We start from the raw sequence: 22,327 nt of genomic DNA on the forward strand, positions 1-22,327 counted from the left end.
ATAGTGGGAGCAGGTGACATAAAGTTTTCTTTTGCAAATGGGTCTGCATTTGTTTTGAAACATGTGAGACATGTGCCTAAGTTGACCAAGAGTCTTATTTCAGTGGGTCAGCTAGATGATGCTGGTTTTCACACCACTTTTGGCTTTCAAAGTTGGAAAATTCAAAAGGGCTCTATGCTTTTGGCCAGGGGTGCTAAGTGTGGGACTTTGTATCCCTTACATGTATCAGGGGTATTTGATCATGTTGTTGCAATAACCGAGCAGCCAAGCACTTCTTTGTGGCATTGCAGGTTGGGGCACATGAGCCAGAATGGAATGAAACTCTTATGCCGTTTGGGTTATGTACCGCATTTGAGTTTCTCTGATTTTGAATTTTGTGAGCATTGTCTCTATGGGAAGCAGACTAAATCAGCCCATAAAAGAAGGGGAAAGAAAGAGTTTGAAAAGCTTAATTTGGTGCATTCAGATGTATGTGGTCCCATGCCTACACGGTCATTAGGCGGGGCTGAATACTATGTGACATTCATTGATGATGCAACTAGGAAAGTGTGGGCTTATGCTATAGCTTGAAAGAGTGATGTGTTCCAGGTATTTCAGAAATGGCTGGCCTTGGTTGAGAATCAGTCAGGTAGAACGCTTAAATGCCTACGGACTGACAATGGTGGAGAGTATCTCTCTCATGACTTTCAGCATTTCTGTGATACACGTGGGATTAAGAGGGAGCTCACATCCCCTCGTACTCCAGAGCAAAATCCAATTGCAGAAAAGATGAACCATACCATTCAAGAAAGGTTGTAATGCATGCTTTCCAATGCAAGTCTTTCTGGTGGTTTTTGGGCTGAGGCAATGAAGACTGCAGTGCATGTGATCAATAGATCACCTAGTAAGAGTTTGGATGGTGGTATTCTTGAAGAGGCATGGAGTGGCAAGAATCCCTCTTACTCTCATTTGCGTATATTTGGGTGTGAGGCATATGCACATGTGCCAAAAGAGCTTCGAAAGAAGCTAGATCCTAAGTCTAGGAAATGCATCTTTCTAGGTTATGGTGAAAGTGGAGAGATGGGCTATCGTCTCTGGGATCCAGAAGCAAAGAAGATCATACGCAGCCATGATGTGGTCTTCAATGAGAAGAAGATGCATAAGGCACCCATGAGGGATGTGGAAATGAGGAGAATCACTTTCCAGGATGTGAATCCACCTGCATATGTTGATAGACAGCAAGCTGTCCATGCACCAAATGTGCAAGAAATGGTACCACCAAGTACTCCCACAGGTATACAATCAAGGGTAGATGATGGATCATCTATTGGTGGAAATGATGAGCCAAATGTGGCTGATATGCAAATGGGACAGCAAGCTGAAATGCCCTTGAGAAGATCATCTAGAGTGTCTAGACCACTTGATAGGTTTGTTCCAGGGGTAGACTATGTGATGCTTACTGATTGCGGGGAGCCTTCTTGCTATAGAGAGGCTATGATGCGTGAGGATCAACGCAAGTGGGAGTATGCTATGCAATCAGAGATGAGTTCACTTATGAAGAATAAGACTTGGGACTTGGTTTCTTTGCTACATGGAAAGAAAGCATTGCCATGTAAATGGGTCTACAAAATGAAGGTCACAGGTGATGATGTGCCTAGGTACAAGGCCCGTTTGGTTGCTAAAGGGTTCAAGCAAGAGAAGGGTGTGGACTTTGATGAGATATTCTCTCCGGTTGTGAAGATGACCACACTTAGATGCATGCTTGGACTAGTGGCAATAGAGGATATGGAGCTTATGCAGATGGATGTCAAGACAGCTTTCTTGCATGGGGATTTGCATGAGGAAATTTACATGGTTCAGCCAGAAGGCTTTGAAGAAAAGGGCAAAGAGCATTTAGTTTGCAAGCTGAAGAAGAGTCTCTACGGTCTTAAGCAAGCACCTAGAGAATGGTATCAGAAGTTTGACGCCTTCATTCGGTCCCAGGGTTTTAGGAGTGAAATTGATCATTGCCTCTACACTAAAAGGGCTAAGGATAATAGCCTGATAATCCTGGCACTATATGTGGATGATATGCTATTGGCTAGCAAGAATACTTATGAGCTAGATGCATTAAAGGCCAAGTTGCATGAGGCCTTTGATATGAAGGATTTGGGACTTGCAGGTCATATTCTTGGTATGCGCATCACACGTGATCGGAGTAGGAAACTCCTTTGGCTTTCACAAAAAGAGTATGTTACAAAGGTATTGCAGCGTTTCAATATGGAGGGGGGGAAGGCAATGAGTACTCCATTGCCTCCATATGTGAAACTGAGTCATACAGATAGTCCCAAATCAGAAGAGGAGAGGGCCATGATGGCCAAGGTTCCTTATGCATCAGCAGTTGGGAGTCTTATGTATGCTATGATAGCTACTAGACCAGACATTGCATTTGCAGTGGGAGTTGTTAGCCAGTATATGGCTAATCCAGGAAAGATGCATTGGGAGGCAGTTAAGTGCATCATGAGGGACATGAAGGGTACCAAGGAGATGTGCATCTACTTTGGTAAAGGAGACATGCGTGTACTTGGGTACACAGATTCAGACTATGTAGGGCATGTGGATAGTAGGAGATCCACTTCTGGTTATGTGTTCACCTTTGCAAGTGGTGCAGTGTCGTGGATGTCTCGCGCACAGAAGTGCATTGCTTTGTCTACCACAGAGGCTGAGTATGTTGCAGCCACAGAGGGTTGCAAGGAGGCTATATGGCTTGATCGGCTAGTGGGAGATTTGGGGATTCATACAGGTGTACCGACATTGCATAGTGATTCCATGAGTGCTATTCAGCTAGCACGGAATCCGGTCTTTCATGCAAAGACCAAACACATTGAGGTCAGGTACCATTTCATCAGGGAGGTACTTGAGGACAAGCACATAGAGCTTGTCAAGGTTCATACAGATGATAACCCTGTAGATATGCTGACGAAGAGTCTACCTAGTCAGCGGTTTGAGTATTGTCGTGTATTGATGGGCATTGGATAGTATGCTCACTGGTTGTTCTCCCTTAAAGGCACATTGTCCTTTAAGTGGGAGGTTGTGGGGGCTAAAGGTCACTGTGCCTTAACCCCGGTTATGTACAATACTCAAACACATATATAAATGAATGAAAAAGAAGATTAGGGTGGTTCTGCACCCACCAAAACTTGTGTGGCTCTCTATGTCTCTCTCTCTCCCTCTTCCATTCTTGCTTCTGTTGAGAGCACTCTCACCTTGTGCTCGAGAGGTACTTCTATCGAAGTTGGTTTGCTTTTGTTTGCCGAAGCAGCATGCTTCGCAAACTTTTCCAAGAAACCGTAGCTTTGGAATCCTGATTGCCATATTCTGATTCCTGAGATCTAACAAGTACTTGAAATTAACATGACCATATCTCTTGTGCCATTTTGTAGATAGTGACATCTGTTGTGGTTGAGCTGACATGGCATGCTTATCTGGTACTATAGCTAGCATTCTGTACAAGCGTCCTTCCTCGACACCTTTTACTACTAGTTGACATCTTCTGGATTTATCTATGATAGTGCATTTATCTCCGTCGAAGATGACTCTGTAGTTGTGTTCTGTCATTTGACCTATTGACAAAAGGTTCTTGCTGAGCTTTGGAACATAGAGTACATCTTTCATCAATCCACTCGTACCAATGAAATTATTCATAGGGATAACACCTATCCCTTCTTTTGACCTTCTAATGGTTTCATCTTTGTGAACCATTCCTGATGATTTGTCATGTGAGATGATGCACTGCTATTGATATACCAAAGATCTTGATCTACTTGGTTGACTTGATAGCTGAAATCCTCTTTGGGATTGCAATCTTTGTCTAGGTACACTATATCAGTTTGTTGCATTTCCTCGTTTGCAAGAAACATATTCCCATGTTCATTTGCAAAATGACTGTGACTAGAATGTCCACCATGATGATTTCCTCTTCCGTGGAAATTCCTTCAATTACTACTCGATTGACCGCCTTGGTTGTATTGCTTCTTGCAACAATCTCTTTTATAGTGTCCAAACTTGTGATAGTAGTTGCACTGGATGTTTAACACGTTGGTGGATGCATTCCCTCGTCCTTGGAATCTTCCTCGGTTGGAATGATTTCCTCTTTGTTGATTCTGATGTTGCTAAGGATGATGCTGATGCTGATGCTGACTTTGCTTATGATTACCACTTCTCTGGAATGATCTACCTCTGCCTCTGCGTCTGCCTCTGCTTCTGTCTAAAGATGTGAATGCCTAATCATTAGAATGACCTTTGCGTGCTTGAATGGCTTGCATCTAAGTTCTTCACCAAGTAAGACTAACTGAAGTTCTTCCAGTGTCGGTATTTGCCGTTGGATGGCAATACTTTGGACTAGATTCTTGTATCCCTCTCCTAGTCCATTTAGGATGACTTGAACCATATCTACTAGATTCATGGTCTCTCCTACTGCTACAAGTTGATTGGTGTAGTCTTTTATCCAGAGTACGTAAGAATGACCGGTTTCACTGCTGTTGTGAAAACTTTGGTTGATTTGGTTTCTCAATGTGAGAATCTTGGATGTGTTCTTGGACTCATAGAGAGCTGCGAACATATCCCATGCTTCTTTCGATGTATTGACTATGTTGAGCTATCCTAGCATGACATCTTGCACATTCTACTTGATCAGATGATATGTGTACTTGTCTTTCTTATCCCATTCTGCCTGAGCTCAAGCAATGGTAGGATCTGCTACAGGTGCAAAAATTGTTTGTGTAGCTGTAGATCCCGCTACTGGTGCTATGACAATAGGTGGAGTAGAGCTACTACTAGTGGTTGGATCGTCCAATGGTCTAGGTGTAGATCCATCGGCATACTCCCATTTGTCCTGAAGTACAAGAATGGTCTCCATTCAGTCTTTCCATGTGTCATAATTGGAGTTATCTAGCTTAGCAGATGCCTCTAGATTGAGGTTGCTAGTCATAGACATGGTGCAAGAAATGTACTCAAAGTGCTGTGATAATCTCTGAATCAACTGCAAAACACCGACTAATGCAAGTGAAATTTGAACTATCGGTGAAGATAGAACTGCAATAGATAAAATCCAATCTGAATAACAAGGCTTGTGGCAAATGATGTCGAAATAGTCAAGAGGCTTTACAAGTCCGAAATGATGTGCACAATGCTGTGAAAGAGCCAAATAGGCTTTACAATGGTGGCATGTGCGTGCGAAATCAAATCTTGTGCTATCTGCACACCATTGAATAATCGAAAATGCCTCTGAACACTCTGAAGTCTATTCATTGAACTGATGAACCTCAGGTTTCAGGTAATGTGATGATGTGAAACCATATGTGAGTGTATGGACTGACTCTGAGTAGGTACTAGTCAAGAATTTCAGGCATGGCTTAGATTGGTAACTTGGGGAGATTCAAAGTGTCCCCTCTATGGTGATCTAGTCTACTCTGATCTAGATCCATACCAACCATTGATCGATGAAAGAACAACAAACAATTTCTTTTCTTTTGTTCTTTTTAAGTGTTGGGTTAGATGCATCGATGTAGAGGCTGATGTGCATGTAAGAAGTGGATTTGTCCAACGAAGCTTAAAAGTGATTGTAACTTGCACCTAAATGTGCACATAGAGCATGAAAAATCAAGTGACTTTCCTTTCTGGAGCGCCCTCAAATTCTTCCTGGATCAAGAGATACGACTTGAAGGTGGAGGGGCAAAAGGAGTGCAAATGTGCTCAATGATGATGTGGCAATTAGGGGGTCACATGCAAAAATAGTGCCTATGGGGAACTATGTGATGATGTGGCAGGTAGGTGCACATGCAGTGTGCCTAGCAAGGGTATAGTGTGCTTGTAGGGGGCAGTGTTGACTATACAGCTAAGGTGGCACTGATGATGTGGACCTTTGACTTGGTCAAAGTTAACATGGTAGTGATGAGTCAACTGATGATGTGGCATGGGTGATGTGGCACTCACAATTGGTAGATGATGTGTCAATGGTGATGTCGCAGCATAGTGTTGATGTGGTAGGATAAGAGTGCTAAGAGGCTAACATGTGTTAAGATAATGCTGATGTGGCATGGTGTGAGGTGGCTTATCTCTCCAAGCGGTTCCACGTGTCAATCTATAGTGGTACCATGTGTCACATGCATGACCAATCGTTTGTTAACCTGACTATGGTTGAAATTAATATGCCATGTGTCCAATGCTGACCCCTGGGTGTGGCTAACCAAGCAGTTACTAACCATAGTCTATGGTAGCCACGTGGCCTTATCTGCCACATGGCATCATCTCCCTCAAATGGCTCTCAGGAGAGAGTCACGAGCTATGGTGTTGTAGATCCATTGTGTGGATTTATTGAAGGAGGTGGCACTTTTGTTGGTGAAGGCTTGAGACAGCCATCATGAGCAGCCTGCGGCTGGGGCTTTGAGGCAAGGATGTTGAAGGAGGACGAGCTTGGCGGTAAGGCTATGGAAGCTGGTCAGAGGGTTGCCCATGGAGCTGCCCTGCCCATGGCCGGTGGAGCTATAAATGAGCCTCTTGATGCGGTTGGAGCCCCGTTCGGTGGCATGATTGGGCTATCTAGGGAAATGGAGTTGTGGGCATCTAAGCGGCCGTTGTGGAGTGCACATTTGGAGCAGCGTTCATTTGGAGCTTGGAGGTCTATTGGCTATAGAGCTCTATTCGATGGAGCAAGCATTGCATCTCATCACTTGCTGGAGGTCTGCAGACGTGGAGTCACCATGCAGGTAGTAGGCTAGGGCTATCATTGGAGAAGGCGTTTGATGTAGGGGAAGCCTATTGGAGAAGGCGTTTGACGTTGCGCTATTAAAGGTCAGTTGGTAGAGTAGCTTTGAGCTCTAGGTCGTGAGCTCAAGATTGATGAAGGTGCGACGACTATAGAAGGTCATTGGCATGGCTCACTGGCTCATTAATTGAGTATCTTCGTAGGTTGTCGGGATGCTTTGGAGCACCATGGGCACTAAATCTTGGTTGATGGAGCCTTACTATAGGGCCGATGGGATGGTACAGCCGCTAAGGAGAGTTGGTCACGCAAAGTTTTGCTAGGCAGGCAGAGCTTTAAAGTTGGCTTGTGAGCTGTTGGAGGTAATCGATGTTTGTTGTGGAAGCTTGCAAGGCATAAGGAAGTTGTGTCAAAGTCCCCAAATAAATGCAAATACTCTAAAGTGCAAATGAAGTACCACTTTTAAAAACTTACAATTGGGCCTACAATATGGAAGTCCTGCATTCGGATGCACGTATATGTTTGCATGGGTAAATACATGCTGGAGGTATATCTGTATCACTATGTTGCTGCTAGGAGAAATTTCAAAATCTAAGATCCTTCCCTTCCAATGTTTGGAGATGTCCATTGCATCCTTCATACCCACTTTGTAGCACCCACGATTAGTGGGTTTCATTGTGATCTAAGAATATTTCTTGTAGAGCTGAGGAATCCATTCCCCATGCTCATCTTTAACATTTTTCAATACAATAGACTATAAACTACTTCTATATGATTTTCTACTTCCATAGTTTCTGCCCTTGTACCATATGATTAAAATTAGCTCTTTTTACCTCTTTATTACTTCCATAGACCCTCAAAATTTATGTCCCACCCTCCTTTAACTAAACCTCTCACAAAAACAAACAAAAAATAATTTCAAAAAACATAGAATACTTCTCTCTCTCTCTCAGTCTGTCTTCCAAGGTACCCTCACACAAACAACATCAAATTATTTTGAAATACTTAGTTTAAGAGTATGCTCTCTTCTTGCTCTGTTTCTCCACAAACAAAGAAAATATTATCAATATCATGTGTCACTCTCGTGATAATGTGCTCTCTTCAGCGGAATTGTGAACTTGGCTGTGAATTAATCGATGGGTTATCATTTGGGTAGTCCAAGAAACCCTTGGTTGCAATTCTTTGTAGACCCAAGGATACCTTTAGGGATTGTTTTATATTGTCTGTAAATGCAGAAGGTTAGAGGACTCCATGTTTATACATAAGGAGTGGGGACGTGGTAACTCTTGATTTAAATATTGTGGAAAATGAAACACTGAAAATTGAATTACAAAAAGGTTTAGGACATATAGTGAAGGAAAACTACAGCATTAGTGGTACCATACTATTACTACATCAAACATGGACAAGAATAGAAGCATTGGGATGTGACATAGGCACAACTTTTCACATAATGGAACGTTTCTTTTTGGAAATTTGTGGAGACAAGCTAAGAAACATGACAAGAAAAAGAATAAAATTCAAGGAAACACCCTACCGTATGGAGTAAACAGAGATGAAAATAGAAATTGAGCGCTTAATGAATTATTTTCTAATAACATCTACGGACAAGTCATCTAACACACCTACCTTTATATGCAAAGCATTTATTTTCTATAAAGCAAAGGAGAGATTGGGAAGCAAAGACTTTATTAAGGTTACGAATCCTTCGATCCTCGACCAAATAGTTGAAGAGATCAAACACTTTGATCTACACTTGTCACTACATTCAATGTCACTCCCATACTTGATGGCCACATACAAGTGTAAAGAATAAGGGAGAGAGATAGGAGACTCAAGTTCAGCTTTCTTCACAATACACAAAAGAGAGAGGACACAAGGTTGGAGGGTGAAGCCTTTCTTCACTTTTGCACACAACAACAATACAATAGAAGAGGGAAATACCCTATATGTCGAAACCTAGAATACGTGGTTCATATGTGAACCCAAACCAAAAACATACATGGTAGTCTAACTACACCACGAGTACAACTAACATAGGCGGTGACATAAATGATAGTCATCCAGGAGATATATCGGGGGTAGAGCTTGATATCTCAACACTCCCCCTCAAGCTCAAATCCATCTCACGTACACCAAGCAAGCTCCTAAATCTGCGAAGCTTCTCGGTACCCAATGCCTTCGTAAAAATATCAGCCACCTGCTCCTCAGTGCTGACATAGACAAGATCAATCTCACCAGCTAGAACCTTCTCTCTCACAAAGTGATAATGCACCTCAATGTGCTTCGTTCTAGCATGATAAACTGGGTTATTAGCAAGCATGATGCTGCTAATGTTGTCACAATGAATGACAACTGCTGCATGAACTGACTGTCCCATATCTGCAAGTAGCTTCCGTAACCAAGCTACCTCACATGCAGCCATTGCTGCACCCCTGTACTCAGCCTCTGTGCTTGACAAGGCAACTCTTGGCTACTTCTTGCTGCTCCAACTGATGGCACCACTCCCAAGGGAAAACATAAAACCACTAGTAGATCTCCTGTCTGAGACACTACCAGCCCAGTCAGCATCTGTGTATCCATGTACCTGTAATGCACACCCAGCTTCATAAAACAGTCCATAATGCAATGTGGACTTCACATACCGCAGTATGCACCTAGCTGCATCCAAATGTGGCTTCCTCGGTGCCTGCATAAACTGACTCACCAGCCCCACAGCATAGCTCAAATTTGGTCTGGTTATAGTCATGTAAATCAAGCTACCTACTATGCGCCTGTACATAGTAATATCTTCAAGAAGCTCACCTGTCTCTGCATTGAGCTTCACATTCTGCTCCAATGGAACAGAAATAGGCTTACAGCCTGTCATCCCATATTTGGACAGCATGTCCAAACCGTATTGCCTTTGCAACAGCCATATCCCACTCGGGGATCTAATAACCTCAATGCCCAAGAAGTAACGCAGCTCTCCCAAATCCTTCATCTCAAATTTCTGCTTCAACAGCAGCTTCACTTCATTAATGTCTGCATCACTATCACCTGTAATAATCAAGTCATCAACATAGATGACTATAAGCACAATCCCTCTGTTTGTCCTTTTCACATAAAGTGAAAAATCTGAATTGGAAATCTGAAATCCAATAGTGACAAGATATTGCCCTATCTTGTCTGACCATGCCCTCGGCGCCTGTTTTAAGCCATACAAGGCTTTGCGCAACCTGCATACAAAATCGGGGTGTGAATTATCCTCATAACCTTCTAGCTGCATCATATAAACCTCTTCCTGCAAATCACCATGCAAGAAGGCATTTTTCACATCCATCTGATGCAAAGACCATCCCTTTGCAGCAGCCATAGCAATTACTGCTCTCACGGTTGCCATCCTTGCAACTGGGCTGAAAGTTTCCTCATAGTCAATTCCATATGTCTGCGCAAAACCTTTGGCAACCAATCTTGCCTTGTACCTGCTAACAGACCCATCAGCATTGTGCTTTACTTTGTAAACCCACTTGCAGCCAATAGCCTTCTTATCATGAGGCAAAGGCATCAAATCCCAAGTGTGGTTTGCATCCAAGGCAGCCATCTCTTCATCCATAGCTGCTTCCCAATTTTTATGCCCTGCTACCTCCTCAAAACATGTGGGCTCTGGCTCCTCTAGAACCTTGACCATATAAGCATAGTGATGTGCTGTATACCCATCATATCTCAGCCTGTCAACTGGATACTTAATACGAGTGGACCTCCGTACAACTGGATCAGTTGCAGGAGTCTTTAAATCATGCCTGCTTTTCCTTGCACCAGGTGTAACAACAGAAGGAATCCCAAGTTCCTCATCAAGGCTCATTTCAGAGCCGCTTGACTCTCCATCAACATGAGAGCTACCAGCAGACACATCAAACACTGGAGCATGGTCTACTTTTTCTTTTCCCTTATGTGATACCTACACAACACTATCAGGGCTGCCATGTGACGATTCACTAGATCTCAATCTCCCTGTCCATGCATTATCCATTAGTAGAGGACTCTCTGGGTCCACTCAAGGCTTGAGATTGCTGCTCTGCATTTATTGCAGCATTCCCATTTCCTGCATCTGCATCTCCTACCATAACAGTTGGTGCATACCAGCTGCTCATTTCATCAAAAACATCTCTGCTCACTTGCATTTTGCGGGTGGAAGGGTTATAACAGCGATACCCTTTCTGGTGCAGAGCATATCCAATAAAGATGCATTTTTCTGCCTTTGGATCCAGCTTTGTTCTCTTCTCATCAGGAACATGAACATAAGCTATGCAACCAAATACCTTCAAGTGAGAAATATCTGGTTTTTGGCCTGTATACATTTCTTCAGGCGTCATGCCATGGACAGCTGCAGTGGGGGTTCTGTTCATAATATAAACGGCAGTTGCTACTGCTTCAGCCCAAAAATAATCAGGCATGTTTTTCTCATTTAGGATCGCCCGTCCTACTTCTGCAATATGCCTGTTCTTCCTTTCTGCAACCCCATTCTGCTAAGGGGTAGACCTGCATGAGTACTTCCTTTGAATTCCCTGTTCTTTCAGATATTCACAAAATTCTTCTAAAAAGTACTCTCCCCCTCCATCAGATCTTAGCACTTTAATATGCACACCTTTCTCTTTTTCAACCATGGCCTTAAAAGCCTTGAAATGGCTGAACACTTCACTTTTGTGCTTCATAAAATAAATCCAAACCTCCCTAGTGTAGTCATCAATAAACGTCACATAATAATGGCATCCACCAATAGAAGCAGCTTTGGTTGTCCAAACATCTGAATGGATCACTTCCAAAGGTCTTCTGCTCACCTTAGCATTTTTGGGAAATGCATGTCTGGCCTGCTTACCCATTTGGCATGCTTCACATACCTTTTGCATTCCCTCAACTCTGAATTTAGGCAAACCTGCAACAATGTTTTTCATTTGCATAGATTTCAGCCTTTGTATATTCACGTGCCCAATGCGCTTGTGCCATATCTCAATATCTGCAATGACACCTCTCCCATGCGCAAACATAGCAGCTTTCACCTCAGGCATATCAACATCCAAGGTGAACATTCTGCCATTTTTGTTGCCTTTCGCAACCAAGCGGCACTTATTTTTCAAGTCCTCAACAAAGCATCCATCAGGATTAAATCTAACCTGCAGACCTTGCTCAACCATCTGGCCAACTGAAACCAGGTTCTTAGTGATTTTTGGAACATGAAGTACATCTGCCAAGTACTTCGTTTTGCCATCCTGCATAGCCAATGGCACTTTACCAACCTGTGTAATTGGGTGCGCAGTATCATCACCTGTTTCAACATAACCTGGCTTATCCAAATTTCTAACATCATGAAACCACTCACCATGACTGGTCATGTGGTTAGAGGCACCTGAATCAACATACCAAACATCATTGCAAGCTGCAGCATCTCCTGACATGGAGTTAACCATATGCTGCATCACAAAAAGGTGCTCATTTCTGTCGTCACCATGCCCACTTGATGATGCATAGTTGCTTTGCTGCAACTTCCCACTTTTGATGTCATTTTGTTTTTTATAGCATGTATTCTCCTTGTGTCCAGGCTTTCCACAATAATAGCATTCTGTGCTGCTATTTACTTGCTGGTTCCTTTGCCATGAACCACGGCCTCTTTGGCTCCCCTTGCCTCTAGAACTACCACGTCCTCCTCCATAGGACTGGTTTTCCTGTTGTTGCTGTTGGTTCTGATTTCCTGCACGGCCACCAAAACGGCCTCTTCCTCTACCCCTGCCTCTACCTGTATTCGAGTAGAAAGCAGTCTCTTGAGAAGTTGAGGTGGCTGAACCACCATTCCTTTGCTCTTCACTCAGCAAGAGAGCAATAAGTTCCTGAAAATCAGGAAATGTTTCACGGACTCCAATGGATGTCCGAAACTGTGCATAATCTTTCCCAAGACCATTCAAGGTCACGGACACTAAGTCCTCATCATCAACAGGTGCTCCAATGGAGGCAAGAGAATCTACAAGGCCTTTCACCTTCAAGGAATACTCATTTATATTCAGATTTTTCCTTTGCACATTGTGCAACTCCTGCTTTAGCTGCATCTTTCGTGCTTTGGTATTTGTGCTATACAGCTTCACCAATGTATCCCATGCCTCCTTAGGCGTCTCTACATCCTGTATATGCACAATCATAGAATCTGAAATGCTAACAGACAGCCAATACAGGCATTTTCTAGCTTTTTCATGCCATTCTTTAAAGGCCTTCAATTCAGCAGGAGTGGGAGCAGTACCCAAAACTGGTTCTGCAGTTTCACCACTGATGTAATCCCAAACTCCCTTTCCCATAAGGAAGTTTGTCATCCTGAACTTCCATGCTTGGAAGTTGTTCTTGTCAAGCTTCTCACTGACAATGGTAGACAGATTCTCAGACATTTTACAAATCACGAATTGCAACAGCAACCTGTAAACACAGCAAATGCCTCACAAGGGCAAATAGCAAAACTTCTGCAAAAAACCTCACAGGGGCAGATCTGCAACACTGACGAAAGTGGTATTTCACCACACAGTCACTTCCTAGTGACGATTTTGCATCAACAGGCAACAGGCATGAATCTGCAACTCCCAATATCTCTGCACACAGGCATACGAAGCAATTTCTGTGGCACCTTTCCACCGACTAGCCGCGCAGTGGTTGCACAGCGAAAAACAGGGCCTTTTTCTGAGTGCCTGCGAAGAACTTGCGCCTTCCCCGAAACGGCCTGAAATCAAAAAAATAAAGTCACCAAGGGCTTCGCCCTTTCCCGCAGCATATACTGCGCTCTCGCCACACTGCGAAGGGCCTCTCAATTTGAAACAGTGCACTCCTGCACTTCTGGCTGTGCTACCTGCAAAGATTTGCTCCCAAACTCGAAATAGGAAAGCAACACTGGTCCTCTTACCAGGACACCACAAATTTGGCTTGCTTTCTTGAGCTCCTTACCACGAACAAGGCTCTGATACCATGTAAAGAATAAGGGAGAGAGATAGGAGACTCAAGTTCAGCTTTCTTCACAACACACAAAAGAGAGAGGACACAAGGTTGGAGGGTGAAGCCTTTCTTCACTTTTGCACACAACAACAATACAATAGAAGAGGGAAATACCCTATATGTCGAAACCTAGAATACGTGGTTCATATGTGAACCCAAACCAAAAACATACGTGGTAGTCTAACTACACCACGAGTACAACTAACATAGGCGGTGACATAAATGATAGTCATCCACCAGGAGATATATCGGGGGTAGAGCTTGATATCTCAACAACAAGACCCATAAAGAATCATTTAGATGGATTACAAATGCTCATTCTTGTGTTTTCTCAGAATTAGTAGAAATAATGACAATGATATTGCAAGCTTGCCTAGACCCTATAATGAGGACAGCAAAAGATCTCCAGGATGAGATTTGGAATAGTACAGGGATAGCACTAAGTGCATATTGGATTGTAAACTCATCATACAAAGTAAAGCTCAATCTTGAAAATGCTATGAAAGTATCCCCTTGGCCAGAGAATGGGGACTTAAGGCAATTATGACAGAAATTTTTAATAGGGCATTTGGGAAGATGGATGCTAAATACATTTGCTTACACTTAAATAAAAAGAGGTGTATTTGGAAGGACAAGAAGAATGGACAAAGCACTTATCTTACAAATAAGAAATGCATTGAGATCAATAATTGGCTCTTAGAGAACAAGTAACTGGTATTCCAATGGGTTTCGTGTGCTCTCCACTATGGTGCAATTTGTATTTGTTTTGGTTTGAATATAAAGTGGTACTCAGAATCTGGAAATTGGACCAATGGGAGACACTCCTAAACCTCCAAAACATATATCGGTATATGGACGACATACTGATGGTAAATGTTGAGACACCTTTGTTGTTCTTTAACCCAATACAGGAAGGGAAACATGACCCTTGGTGGATATACCCTCTACAATTCCTGGAAATTAAAGAAACAACGGATCTCAAAACCCCATGACCTCAGGGCCAAATGATCAGGTAAGAGTAAACTTCCTTAATATCAGAGAAAGAAGACTTCAATGCTTTTATACAACTCAAACATCTGATTCACATCTTCAATAAGAAGGGATTTGACATGAAAAGGAGCCGCACAATAGTGAGTAGATTCTTGGACTAGACTTTCTCGAGATGTGACCTCAACCTCGATAACATCAAAACCTGGATCAGTATGCATAACACTCATTGATAATAAGGAATTACTCCTTACATAAACTAAGCATTCATGGGCAGTTGTCCGACCCACTCCTAAGTGAGGGGCGGACTACTGCCCCCACTAAGGAATGTGTGTTGGACCTACGGGTTTGTGGTTGGAGGGGACACACACACACATACACGCACACACACACACTTCCCCTTCCCTTGATAGGATGATAATGATGAGGGATTTGGGATAATACCTCCCGACAATGGGAGTGTTAAAATTGCCAACCCATATGATGAGACTTACCTCATGGATTGGGGAAATATGGGATTAATATAGTTATGGGAGGGAAAGAGTTATCCCCCACCTATTGGCATAGGAGAATTAATTAACCTTTAGCCCTCCGGTGGTTCGAGGACCCTCCAGCTTGGACCAAGAGACTGATGGTTAATATGATCACATTGACAATTAAATGTGAGCCTTTGACTTAGATTGAAGGAAAAGGGATAGGAATTTTCTATGAGAATTATCAGAGATGCATAGAGATGTCAACTCTATCAGATAAACGTCCAAGCATGATGCGCCAGGCTAGATTTCAACATGCGAAACAGTTTTATGACTCCTAGGCGTGTGCATGTGAGTGTAGGGAGGCCATGCATCGCATTTCGAGTGTTTACTAAAAACAAAACGTTGGGAGAGACCTCTTGTAAACGTAAACGAAAGATATTACTCGCGTGGTCTACATTTACTACCAGACAAGTTCATCCCGTAAGAATTCTTATCTAAGGGGATTCCTCCTTGAACGTGCTTTCAGTCAAAGGCTGGGCACCAAGAGCGGCTCTAAGGGAATTGATCATCGCGTCCTCGTGCTTGCTGTGCATGCACTCTGCTGGGAGTGCGATATGCTCCCTACCTCTCCTTCTAGGCATTTGGAGACTCAGCTTTTGCCATGGTAGGAGGTAACTGATATCTGGGCTTGCTCCTACTCGCAACCCATCTTTCGGGTGTAAGGGGAAGCCCTTTAATGTGAGAGACTCACTTGGGTCTCATCCATGACTAGCAGGGTGGATTGGATCTTCACAGGTTGTCGTTTCATCCACCTTCCTCCTCCCTTGTCAAGGATCTCCTTCCCAAGACATTAGGCCCGCGGCTAACAACGTATTGGCCGCCACAACTCAGATCTTCTCTGGCACTACATTCCAAATGCCTCATAATCAATGTGTGAGCTCTCACAAGGTATCCCATGCTCCATCAGGTCTCGTGCTTCAGAGTTTATAGAGTATAATTTAAAAATGGGATTTGGAGCACCGAATCCTTCCTCTCCTTCGTTCTTGGCACCAACGTATCTCTAACTATGTGCATGCCTTCCATATTAATCATTGGCATTAGTCCCCATTACTTCCCTATTTGTACGCTGTCCAATGGTACTCCCATGTCCAGTTAGTGTTGGGGACCACTGTACATGTGAAGCTCCTTATGTGCCAGGTGCAGTGCATATCGTGGTGTCTCATAATTACCCTAAATACACTATATGTCCCTTAAAAAGCTGTTGCCTTAGCTCGTCCTCCTTTAGGTGATACTTGTTATAGGGGTAACTATATATCCTTGGGGGCATATAGCCTAATATTTTGTATTCAAAAGTCCCTTAATAGGGGGAAAAAACCCTATGCATCTCTGATAATTCTCATAGAAAATTCCTATAATCTAAGTCAGAGGCTCATCCAATAATAATCAAAAAAATTCCAATGATATAAGGAATTAACTTAAGAATTCATAGGGCCAATAGGACACAAAAAATGTACCAAAATTAGAGTCTTTATTGAAATGGTAAATCCATCAAAGGGACCCATCGGCACAAAGATTCCATAGGAAGGAAAAAAAATAAGGGGGGGATTAGAACATAAGAGTTTGTGCACAAGGGATAATGTGTGTGCATGCATGCATGTGTGTGTGTGTGCGCACGGCGTGTGTGTGTGTGACCCACTACCTACCTCATGCATTGAGATAGAAAATTAAACCCAAGTGTGTGTGTGACCCACTACCTACCTCATGCATTAAGATAGAAAATTATGCCAAGTTTGATAATTGTTTTCGATGTTATATGAATAAGTAGTTGCAATCCTCCTACTCCTACCCTCAACCTTGTAAACCTCCTCCTCTTGCCCTCAACCTTGCAATGTCCCTCCTCCTCTTGCAACGAGTTGCAGACCTCCTCCTCCTATCCTTAACCTTGCAATCTCTCCCTCTCTTCCTTCCATTTTCCCACTCTAATCCAAGAACTCCCATCTCTTTCTACCCATATTACACATCTCCACTCCAATCCAAGCACCTCCATGTCTTCATACCCTTATTCCTCTTCTCTCAAACTCAATCCTCAACTCTTTGTTGAGCCCTTAAATGATGGTGCTCTGTACCCTTGGTCCTCCACTATAGCTGTAAAAGCTACTATGTACTCAGCTTCACAGCTAGAAGTAGCAATTGTACTCCACTTCTTTGCTGAACCAAGAAACACATGAAGTACCAAGCATAAAACAGTTGCCACTATGTGACACATGAGTATCAGAACCAACCCAATCACTATCAGTGAATCCATGCATGACAAGTGAAGTATCAGCTGCCCAAACTCATAGATTAGCATTTCTAAACCCTTTAACCCCCATCAAGTAGTGAATGAAGAAGCACTTCCCATTCTAATCCTTTTTTAACTCCACCCTTTCCTAAACCTTCAAGCCATTTCTAAACTCTATGACTTCCTTCTATCCCTAACACCTAGTGGAATGGTTATTTTTTACCCCTTTTTGTGATTAGTCCCCTTGTTGAACTTCGCTCATTCACACTTCACACAACCTCTCTTCAAATTATGACCGGAGGACGCATGCACATTGTGAATGTATTTGTTTTTCCTTAAATATAATATTATTATTCTTTACCTAACCCGTGGAATATTCTAGAAAGATCCACTTGTCAACATTGAAGGTCTGGCATTTCTTATCATCCAAGTCAAGTATGCATTTATATCTTAATAAAAGAGGCCTTAGATCTTTAAAAATATCCCCTCCATATAAATTATACCCTACACAACATAATTGCATGAATTTTTTGAAAGCAGGCAACTTTTCCCTTTACTGTCGTAAAATTTTCACTTCAAGCCTATATATAGTAGTAGGTGAATGATTAGCTTTCCTCTGGAGCAATTACAAAGTGTGCCATTATAGAGATGCAAGCTCGCCCTTGATCCAAAACTTAATATACGTAGGTACTATGTGCAAGGACATAGTATTAGGTGAATGATTAGCTGTCCTCTGGAGCAATTATAAAGTGTGCCATTAAAGAGATGCAAGGTTGCCCTTGATCTGAACCTTGATGTACATAGGTACCATATAGTGGTAGGTGAATGATGAGCTTTCCTCTGGAGCAATGACAAAGTGTGCCATTAAAGAGATCCAAGCTGGCCCTTGATCAGAAACTTGATGTACATAGGTACCATGTGCAAGGATACTACTATTCCTTATAGTTTGATGGATTGCTCCAAATTTGATCTCATCTTGAGAGTGCATTGACTAGATGGAGAGAATTCCACCAAGTAACACAAATCTACCACATGAATATAGTAGATCATGATATGTTCGTATAGAGTTGAAGAAGCAACACTCTTAAATCTTGCATGTCTTTGTGCTGGGTAGAAAATATGTACATCAAGGTATATCCACTTGAGGAGTGAGAGAAAAGATTCACCTCATGGCGAATCAAGAGGCATAAGGAGAGTAACTTTACAAACAACCTTGAACCAATTGAGCTATTCACTTGAGGGTGCTATATGCTTGGAGAGAGGATTTGCAAAATGTTGCCCAGACCTCGAAAGCTTAAGACACTCTTCAAGGAAAAAACTTATTGCCTAGATACCAGAAAGAAAAGAGTATGGAGCATTTAGCAAGATCTCTTTCCTCGTTCAAGAATGCATGCATTCTCAGACGACTCTAATCTGAAGCACTCTTCCGTTATTCTTCATTCTAAACGACTGTAACCTGCCTAGTTTCCAATCTGTCGTCCCTTCCAATGCAAAGGCGCTTGCCCCTGTGCTTCCTCATGCCTGGCACCATCTAGTACCACAAAATGTCTGTTCACATCGAGTATACCTTCATATTAATATTCGGGACAACCGACTATTAATATACGCATGTCGCTCATCTCGCCATTGCTCTCGTCCGTTCAAACTCGGTTCGCGATCTAGAGGCATCATGGCACCATCACCCCCGCTGGCAGAGGCCTCTGAGTCATCCCCGAATCGCAACTGATCAGGTAGTGTCCTGGGCTCGCCCATAAACAGCAAGGCGTCCAAAATAACTATCTCCTTCCGGCAAACCGGACAATTCGAATGAGAGTCGAGCCACCTGTCGATGCAAACCGTGTGGAATGAGTGTCTACAGCGAGGCAGAAATCTGGTAGAGTCATTCTCCTGGAAGGAGGTCAAGCAGATGGGGCAGTCGGTATTCTCAAAAGCAGGTCGAGAAGGGGAGCGATAGGTGACTAAAGGGATCATGGCTTTAATGGAGTCATCGAGACCCAAAGGGGGGGGGGGAGTGAAGGTGGGTGAAGGGTTGGAGAAGCGACGTTGGAGCTTGTTATGGAGGACGCAAAGGCTAAGAATTACTAGAGCAATCAAGGAGATGGGCATGGCAATAGAAAGGTAGACGTTGCTTGCATCCATGGCAAGAGTTCTAGGGAAGCATCAACAAGATTTGGCCTTTGGCCCTTTTCCTTTTGTCTAAACATAACCCAAATAATAAATATCTTGGAAATTCACAAGAATCACCATTCGCCTTCAAAACCTATGCACTTTGTGCAATTCGTCCCCTTAGAGTAAGAATTTCAATCGCCCACCTCACAATTAGCATCACCTCCATTCGTGGTTCCTTCACACTTTGTTTCTATATCACTGATCCTTTCATGCTTTAGCATCAACTGGATTTCGTTTTCCACTTGTCCCAAAAGGCTCAAACATGATAAAAGCTCGCACTCCAAGCACTCAGGTACAACTCATGCTTCACTGTCAATCTGATGACCTCAAATCTACTAATGACCACAAGCTCCTTCTGATAAGACCCATTACAATTCAATCATACTCCACTTAAGAAATGCCAACCAAACGAGATTATCCTAACCTTTAGGCCACTCCCAATGCAAGACCTTCAGATGAAACTGAAGAGAGAGAGAGAGAGGGGGCGGGGGGCAGCCAAGAAGGGGGGGTGGGGAAAAGGAGCACAAGGCTATGGCCATGCTTGTAGCCAAACCATCAAGGATAGCACACATCCTCTAGCTTAAGCCTATTCGCTCAAGTCTTTCCACTCCATCTTAAATCTCTGTTCTCTAGCTATTTCTACTTCTCTGCTCCAATTTGAATCCCTCCGCTCAAGCTGCTCTCAATCAGCCTCTTCGTGATTACTGAGAGAGAGAGAGAGAGCCATCAATATGGATTTCTTAGAGGCCCATATTTCACCAGACGATTCAAAGAAGTTTGAGGGTGATGAGCCAATGCCAAATGCCAATGCCTAAAGATCTTGCTAACTATTGTGCTTGTTGCAACTTGCAAGACCAAGAGAAAGCATTTGTAGCTTTGTTCCTAGTTCATTTGTCAAGAGGACTCATTTAGGCCAGTTTGATGTTCCTTAAGGAGTTTGAGAGGCAACCACTCATATGGCATCCAAAGGTTTGGGAGTTGGAGGGACTCATGCTAGGGCAATGAACACACATGGTTGGGCCCATGCAGGCTTGTGATAGCCACCTTAGTAGCCATCTTGCATGGTATCATTTACATTCTACATGTGATTTTGGAGCATAGGACTTTAGAATCTAGGATAACCACCAAAAGACGAGAGTGGTCCTACAAAGTTTGTCTTGTGGGCATCTTTTATGTTTTTACCGAGTGAGGTATTCACTAGATGTATAGACCTCCACTTTGGTTGTTAACCCCTGTTCTAGAGATTCCCTAGGTAGTGGGCTAGGCTCCCTAGAGACAAGCTAGTTGCATAAAATTTTTATGGTGTTTACTTAGTTCTTCCCATGGCATTCATCTTTATCTCTACATACATGTCTCATAACTTTTGACATCTTTACTACTACATCCTTCATTGGTGTTGCATTACTTCCCCAAACTTCTTCCACCTTAGTCCCCATTAGTGTTGCATCACTTCTTCATGACTTCATCCACCTTAGTGCCCAAGCTTTACAACCCATTTGACTAAGGGCACGTGATTTTTTCTTATCTACATCATATATTTATTAATCAACTTTTCATTGAACTAAGAAAAAACACTCATGCAATGTAGCTTCAACCTTCACTAGTTTGATTGGTTGCTTTGCTCCATGTTTCTATGCTTGTCCTTCTTTCCAAAGAAAGAGTCATTCTTTAAAATTTTGTAGCATGTTTTCATCACACACACACACTTACTATCATCTTTTTTCCTCTTGAACATACTAATTACTTTTCTTCCCTTTATAATCCCTTGAAAACCCTTTTATACTGCCTTTCCCCCTTCTCCAAACCTCTATATTTTTCCCTCACTCTCTCTCTCTACTCTTTTCTCCCCTTTCTTCCTCCTAAACTCCCCGAAAACCTCTCAGTTTACCCCACTCCAGCACTTTTTTAAAATTTTCATAGTTTTCTCCTAATTTTTTCTATTCTCTCCTATTTTCCCCTAGTTCTTCCTATATTTTTTCCTAATTCCACTAAATTTTCCCTAATTCTCCCTATTATTTCCATTATTTCTAAATTTCTTTACTTTTTAAAATTTTCCTAAATAGTTTTCTAAAGTTTTCTTAATTTTTGCGTATTTTTTCCCTACTCTCTCTCTCTCTCTCTCTCTACTTTTCTAATTTCTTCAAATAAATTTTTAATTATTTACCCCCCTTCTTGTACCTTAGTTCTCCTTATTTTTCTTTATAAATTTGTTCATTGTATTTTTCTTATTTTTCCTTTTTTTCTTTATTTGCCAAATTTTTGCATTTTTGTTTCTTATTTTCCTAAATTTTCCCTACTACACCTAATTTTTCCTCATTTTCCCCTTTGCTTTCCACTAAATGTTCCCTTCTCTCTCTCTCTCTCTCTCTCTCTCTCTCTCTCTCTCTCTCTCTCTCTCTCTCTCTCACACACACACACACACACACACACACACAGACACAATTTCTAATATTTTTTCTTATTTTCTTTCCCCTATCTTCCCTTAATTATTTCCTACTATATTTCTCCCTTCTTTCTTAATTTCTAATTATTTTTCTTATTTTCTTTTCCCTATTTTCCCCTAATTATTTCTAATATAATTTCCCCTATTTATTTCCTAAGATATATATAGTTCCCTAATTATTTCCTATTTTCCTTAAACCCTTTTCCCTATGTTCCTATCTTCTTGAAACCCTTTTTTTCTCTCCC

Source organism: Dipteris shenzhenensis, chromosome 7, assembly GCF_047967505.1.
Source record: "Dipteris shenzhenensis isolate YYH24624 ecotype China chromosome 7, Dip_SZ_1.0, whole genome shotgun sequence".
In the NCBI taxonomy this organism is placed as follows: domain Eukaryota; kingdom Viridiplantae; phylum Streptophyta; class Polypodiopsida; order Gleicheniales; family Dipteridaceae; genus Dipteris; species Dipteris shenzhenensis.